Source organism: Ptychodera flava, chromosome 7 (genome assembly GCF_041260155.1).
Source record: "Ptychodera flava strain L36383 chromosome 7, AS_Pfla_20210202, whole genome shotgun sequence".
In the NCBI taxonomy this organism is placed as follows: Eukaryota; Metazoa; Hemichordata; class Enteropneusta; family Ptychoderidae; genus Ptychodera; species Ptychodera flava.
The window spans coordinates 39,981,854-39,990,237 of NC_091934.1; positions in this window are offsets into that span (position 1 = coordinate 39,981,854).

The window sequence follows — 8,384 nt, forward strand, 5'->3', positions numbered from 1 at the left end:
GGGCGAACTTTGGGCTTTTTCCGACTGCCACTGCTGGAGAGTGTAAATAGACTGTATCGCCTACTTTAAACTTGACAATCTTGCCCAATTTTCTGTCGTGTCTTTCCTTCATAACATTTTGCGCTCTATGTATGTTTTCTTTGGCTAACCAAACCGCTAAGTTTCGTTTCTGCGCTATGTCTTTCAAATGGAAATCTATATTTCTTGATCTTGACTGTTGTGGTAAAATTTCTACATCCACCGGAAGTTTCGCTTCATATCCGAACATTGCCATGAAAGGACTGACACCAGTCGTCTCATGCGGACTTGATCGATACGCAAACATCACGGAAGCTAAATATTGATCCCAATCATCTTCTCTTTCAGACACATACATAGACAACATACTCAGAAGACTCTGATTCATACGTTCCGTAGCCCCATTGGAGCTCGGGTGATAAGGACTCGTAAAACGTTTTGTAATTTCAAAATAACGACAAACTTCTTTAACAATTTGTGACGTAAATGCTGGTCCTTGATCTGAGATTAAAATACTGGGGAAACCGAATATACAAAGGATTTGCTCAAACATAATCTTAGCAACTGTCTCAGCCTTCATATCAGGGGTTGCAAATGCCCAACTAAATTTCGTCAAATATTCCGTAAACAACAAAACGTACTTATTGCCTTGTTTTGTTTCTTTCAAGGGACCTAGAAAATCAACTCCAACTCGTTGCATAACTGAGGACACGGGGATGGGGAGCAAAGGGGCTTTACCTCGAGGACCGCGCTTGCGCGAGTGACATTTCACACATGAATTTACGTAATCAGTAACGTCCTTGATCATTGTTTTCCAGAAATAACGCAATCTTATAGTCTCCAAAGTACGGCGTACGCCTTGATGACCAGCTGTAATATCATCATGCATTCTCTGAAGGATATAAAGTTGCAATGATTGGGGAACCACAACCTGTCTAACGCATTTTTCTTTATTCGCAGCCTTACCTGTCGCATTCCAGTAATGGTATAACACACCGTCTATGATTGCATAGTTATCACTATCACATGTTACGTATCGCGCCAATTTATCGTCATTCGGTAATTCGCCTTTCTCGATAAAATCAAACCAATATTTTAACTGACTATCTTTCCTCTGCAAATTCTTAATCCGTGTTAACGCCTCATCTTCCTCTACTATTTGATCAGTACTACTCGAGTCACGGCGATTAATCTCTAGATTTCCATCGTCAACATCATCACTAGATTGTAATTCCGCGCCTGTCTTAGATTCAGTCTCCGTATACAATTGTCGTACATCTGTTACAACATCATCATCGGAGGGGACACCTATTTTATGTACTGGGACCACCGATTCGTTACTTTGAATTTCCGTAGACATACTTGTATCATTATCCTCATTTGATTTTGTCGCCTCGAAATCAATATCTACTTCCGATTTCACATCATCAATGAAATCTCTACCACTGAAATCGGAACTATTGTCACAAACTTCCGAGTATTTCCTACGAGACAATCCGTCCGCATGCGCAATAGACTTCCCTGGTTTATGAACAATTTCAAAATCATAACCCTGCACTTTAAGTATCCAACGAGCGATTCTACCTGAAGGTTTCTTAATTCTGAACAAATACGGGAGATTTGCGTGATCAGTAATAATTTGAAATTTCGTTGAACGCAAGTAAGGGTCGCATTGGGCCAAACCATGTATAACCGCAATAGCCTCCCTTTCTGTAGTTGTGTATCGCTGTTGCGCTGCGCTGAGGGAACGCCCACCATAAACGATAGGTCTCTCTACTCCGTCTTGCTCTTGTGTCAATACAAAACCAACGCTATAGGCCGATGCATCTGTGTACAATTTGAAAGGTTCGCCGAAACGTGGAAATCCTAGAACTGGGGCAGTAATAAGGGCTTGTTTAAGAGTATCAAACGCTTCCTGACACTTATCATTCCAATAAAATCTAACCTCCTTCTTCAACAATTTATAAAGGGGACCAGCAATCTTTGCAAAATCTTTGATAAAACGACGACAAAAACCAACACAACCTAAAAATGCACGTAATTCGGAAACATTCTTTGGGACGGGGAAATCTCGAACAGCACTCACCTTTTTCGAATCAACAGAAATTCCATCTTTGTTGAGAATATGACCAAGAAATTTCACCTGTTTCTTACCAAAAGAACACTTCTGAGGACGAAGTTTCAACCCAGCCTCACGAAGGCGAGACAAAACCGCGTCGAGATGTTGTAAGTGTTCTTCAAACGTCCTTGAGAAGACAATCAAATCATCAATATACACCAACACATAATGCCATAACATATTCCTGAAAATAAACTGCATTGTACGTTGAAAAGAATTAGCTGAATTTCTCATACCTTGGGGAAGTCGATTAAATTCATATAAACCATCATGACAGACAAAGGCCGTTTTGTGGGTGTCTCGTTCGTCAATGGCAATTTGCCAAAAACCGGACATCATGTCTAAAGTCGAAAAATACTGGGGATTTTGATCACCGATCATTTCAAGAGACTCTGTAAGGTTTGGGATAGGAAATACATTCGGTTTTGTAAGAGAATTTACACGTCTATAATCTAAGCAGAAACGATATTCATTCGATGATGATGATTTCTTAACAAGCACGACCGGGGAAGAGAACTGAGAAGTGCTTGGGGAAATTATACCTTGGGCCAGCAAATTATCAACTTCCTTCTCAATGACCTTGCGCTTTTCTGGGTCAACTCTATAGGGCGGCATTTTAACAGGTTGAGCCCCCGGGACTAATTCAATTCTATGCTTTATGACATCACAGTAACCCAACTTCTTATCATCACCAACAAATGCTTGTCGATTTTTCCATAATATTTCTTGCAAACTCTTTCTTTGTTGATCACTCAAAAATGAATCACTAAAATCAAACTGACTCAGAAATCGTTGACGGGTGGTTTCATTTACTTGCTCATTCACATTCGTACCAACATCAATATCCAAATTAGGGACTGGTCAGTTTCTTCGGCCTGGGGGGGCCGGTGGATTCATGGGGGGGTCACCCTGTTTTTGACTTTGGTGATGGGGGGGTCACCATGTTTTTGAAATGCCCAATAGGGGGGGTCAGTGTGTTTTTGAATTTCGACACAGGCTCATCATTGCCTAAAATGCATCGTGTCAGCCACAAATTTCATCATTCAGTTGCATTTTTCGGCGCGCCCTTCGGGCGCGTAACTTTAATAATAAGACATATTTTCAGCACGCCCAACTTTAACATATCAGGCATACATATATCAGAGATATCTGTATGTTCAATATTTTTCAGCGTGCTCTTCGAGCACATTACTTTAATATATCAGACATTTTTCAGCACGCCCTTCCTGTGCATGACTTTAATATGCAAGAAATATATATCAGAGGTATCAGGATGTTTCATATTTTTCTCCGCGCCCTTTGGGCACCATACTGTAATAAATCAAAGATATATGCCAGAGATATCTTGATGTTTGCTAAGTGAAAATGAAAAGCATGACAAATTCCTGATACTTTTCTGTTCTCTGCACAAATATTTCACAATATATATTTGATAAAGTGACTTATTTTAGAGATAGAAAAATGACAAGACATCTTTCGTTGTCATTAATGCAACTGTTTTCCTTTGTGTCTCAGGTTTTCTGTAGAATAATACTTTTTTATGACCAAAATAACAGTTAAAAAGGCAGTTTTTGTCATTATTAGCTGTGCTTTTATGGTTTCAATGTTACAAGAAAAGGTCATCTCAGACACTGCACACATCAGATTTAGCGCAAATGTCTCTCTATGGCTCCTCAGGAGAATTCATTCGATGGCTGGAAAGTCTTAACACCCATCAAAATTTTTGATTTACTGCACTTTCCTCTTTGATATTAATGATTGACATCCATTTCTGTTCAGGACATCTGGTTAAGCATAGAAAATGTGAAATACATTCACAACTCATTCAAAATGTACCCTACTGTATTCAAACTTCAAGATTGACACTTTGAAATTCCTATCTTACAACTGACATGTCAACAATTTCACTAAAACACAGAATAACTGTTAAAATATAAATGTATGTAAAATATATATATATATATATATATATATATATATATATATATATATATATATATATATATATATATATATATATATATATATATATATATATTATGTCCACCTTTTGTTTTACAGTTGTCGCATGCGCAGGGGGGGGGGTCACCCGGTTTTCAAAATTTGGGATGGGGGGGTCACCCTGTTTTCAAAATTTGGAATAGGGGGGGTCAGCCACTTTTTGATGTCCGCAAAAAATAATCCACCGCCCCCCCCCCCCCAGGCCGAAGAAACTGACCAGTCCCTTATGAACAGTGGCACCCCCGGGAAGAAAACGGAACGCCCCCAATTTTGTTCCCTTTCTTATGTATACATCCCTTTCGGTCGTATTAACTAACCTTACCGGAACTTCGTTCGTCTTTGTCATCGATAAAACACGTGCTGTCACGACTCCCAAATGGCTCAAAGTTTTGGTGTTTTCTGTATGTCCCAGAATTCCATCGGGCATATGACCATTAAATTTACCGGAAATTTCTAATTCTGATCGAGGTGGAACAGTGAAGCCCTCGGTAGCCTTGACAACCAAAGCCGAACGAAGCTTTAATCTCTTACTAGCAATATCAATTACAGCTCTATACTTTGTGAGAAAATCAACACCAATAATTAACTTTTGTTTCAAATTTTCAACTAAATGAATCGACATCATAACTTTCTTACCAGCAATATTAACACGTGCATTTACAACACCCTTAATTGGAATTTCACGATCATCAGCTAATTTGATTGCGTTGTAATTTGACTTGTGAATTCTTTGATTACGCAATTTGGGAATTTCCGATAACAAACTCACCGGAGCAACCGTAATGGCAGCACCTGTATCAACAATTGCTGGAACACTCTGATTCATTATATTAACATTGATAACACTAATACCTTGTACACAACTATCATCAATATTCAAATTACACACGCTCTTAACATTATCAAATATCCCCTTATCTGGCCGTTCACAGGTACCATCCCCTTGATTCTTTCTCCAAACACCTGCCGGCTTTATTCGTTTTTTTCTTGGTATCCACGCCCCCCTGCCGGACAGTTACGAGCAATATGGCCAGCTTGACCGCAATTATAACAAACTTTAGCACCTTGCCCAACATTATTATTACTATAATTACCGCTCGGACATGCAGATTAATGTGCCCACCCCTCCGCAATTATAACAAACCACATTTTGATTGATTTGCCGATTTTGAAAAGTTTGTTGTCTCCCATTGTTCCTGAATTGCTGACTATTGTTCCGTTGGTACGAGTAAGAGTTCTGTCTCTGGTCATAATTACCACTAAAATTAGGAAGTACTGTATCTACTTGTACCGGTGCTGGTGAAATCCCGCTTGTCGCTGCAACCTGCGGTACGGCGGCCTTCTTTTCTTCTGCCAGAGTTTTATTCTGTTCGACCAGCATCATGACGGCCTTCGTCAGTTCCGATGTCGAAGAACCATCGTCCTCGGGCAGATCAACCACTAACTCGCCGGTCTTCGCGGATGTGAAAGCCGCCCTGAAGTCCTCGGGGTCCCGTCCAGCGACGAACTTCTTCAGCTTTGGACGCAGTCCCTGAAGGAAAGCGCTCAAAAGTTCGGCATCAGCTCGACCATACCGATCACACTTGTCTTTCAGGCGACCTGCATAACTCTCCACAGATTCGTTCGGCCCCTGGCGGATGCTGCGAATTTCTTCATCATTACGCCACCTCGGTGCCTGTCGGTAAAACGCTCACGAAAAGCGTTTCTGAGGGCCTCCCAATTTCCCAAGATTTCCTCTGGCTGTGAGTTAAACCAACGCTCAGCCTCATCAGTCAGTAGCAAACCAAAGACATCACGGATATTGTTTGGCTGTAATTGTCTCAAGTGCACGTACAGTTCAAACTTCCTCATCCATTTCTGAGGGCAGTCGCTCTCTCGCCCAGTGTACCTAGGAGGCATGATATTTGCACTAATAGTCAAATTGTCAACGTGCCTACCTAGAGCATCTATTTCGGCTTGTCGGACTTCTTGCCCTTGGTCTCGCAAACCCTGCACCTGTTGAAGTATCTCTCCGATGCGCTGCTGGAGGTTGTCATATCGCTCATCCCGCTGCTGGTTCAGTGGTACAGCTACTGGTATATCTGCTTGTTCTGCCATGTTTGGTTCTTGTCGCCTGATAATTCTACCAGATCTAAGGATCATATATTCGTCCTGCTTCAGTATACTCCGGATTCTCACACCAAATTGTTGCGCTCGTAGTTAGGGGAATTACGAGTTGAGAGGTACCAGCCTGGATCGTAATGCTTTCAGTAACTGAAGCCGACACACCAAGATGTAGATTGTAACACAACCTTGTACTTTATTGCAAGATGGCGACCGTGTCGTTCACCGTCAACGGTCTGATCTCAAGTCTCGTCTCTCTCTAGTCTAAGCTCTCTACAAAGTTAAATACATCTTCAAACTTACATAATTACAAAAGTTATCACGTGGTAATTTTCCCGCCAGTCTTTGATTGATTCTTAAGATTAAATAAGATCACACCATGGAATATCCCATTCTCGATTGTTCTCAATGAAATCTTAACCAATAATTAATTAAACTATCACACTATCTCTTATCTGCTTCTCGTACGATCTGAGTCAATGACCTTCACACGTCTTGGCCACGTGAGGGACGCTTCGAGATAAAATCTCTACAGGGAGGGGCGTTACAAATGGTTAGCCAGGTGAATGATGTTCAATTGTGAAGCAACAACCCGTTCAAGTGATTTCGAAAGAAATGGTAGATTTGACACAGGTCGGTAGTTTTTCAGACTGTTTGGATCAAGGTCCGGGTTTTTCAGCAATGGTCGAATGATCGCAGATTTAAATTGACAGGGAACGACACCAGATGATAGTGATGCATTAAAGAGATGCGTAATGAACGGTGCAAGAACAGAGGCGAATTTCTTGATATAGTTTGTCGGGAGGATATCCAGATCACATGATTTTGGAGCTGTCCGCTCAATAAGAGTACGAACCTGATGCACGGACACCTCACTGAAAGTTGGTAAATTATGAGATGGTAAGGTGTTGCCGGTGTCAGTACTGTAACTAATGAAGCCTTCACGAAGTTTGGCAACTTTGGAGTTGAAATAGCTCAGGAATCTAGATGGTAGTTCCTTCAATGGAATCTCACTGGGTAGAGCTTTAGCGTTGATAGCTTGCGTATCAGATAATTCATAGACGATTTAAACAACTTCTTGTCATCTGTTTCTTGGATGCGAGCGCGATGGTAGTCGGCCTTTAATTCGTCACAGCGGCGAAAATATTCAATTCGCTTTATCAGAAAAATCTGCCGGTCAATCTCAAACTTTGTCGAGCGATACTTTGACTCCAGCCGTCTCACATTCTTTCTCAACATCAGTAGCTCTTCGCAGTACCATGGAGCACGTACCTTTTCAGTAACCCATTTCTTCTTAATGGGCGCTACAGTGTCTAATATCTCCGTAACGGTGTCGCAATAAAATGTAGAAATGGCTTCAGCGTCGAAAACTAGTGGGTAAGTGGACAACTTGGTAGAGATTTCATCTTGAAAGACATCGATGCTAACAGTTCGGAAATCGCGACGCGAAATACTCACTTTTTTGGGTGCAGGGCGTCGAAGATTCAGATCAAACTGTAAGAGACTATGATCAGAGTTCATAAAGTTCGATACATCCACCGAGTGAACAAGCTCATCTGTCGAACGTGTAATTGGGAGATCTAGAATATGGCCTTTGTTATGTGTCAGTGTGAGAATATGTTGATGTAACCCCATCGAGTGCAACAGGTTCATAAACTTTTGACTGTGTCGGGCGAGTTCAGTTCATCAAGGTGAATGTTAAAATCGCCAGCCATGATAAGATTGCCGGGCAACGGTACAGCGGACACAAGTAGAATGGAAAATTCAGCAAGAAACCCGTTGACGGTTGAATTATTCCTGTGCGATTTCGGTGGGCGGTAGATGATAATAACGTCACGTAAAGACTGGCTAGATGATTTAAACATGACGTCCAAACACTCAAACAATTGGTATGAACCGGCTCGTTTCTCAGTAACACGTAGATTAGAACGGGCAATGACAGCAACGCCGCCTCCTCTACGTTTAAAGCGAGACTGGTGGTAAATAGAATATCCGCTAATGGCCGAGTTGTCAGCGATTGCAGGGTCAGCTTGATTCTTGAGCCATGCTTCGTTGAGAACAAAAATGTCCAAAATCATCGTTAATCAGGGTTGTTGCAATGGCACCAAAGGCAGCATTGAGTCGTAATTTTTGCAAACAAGTC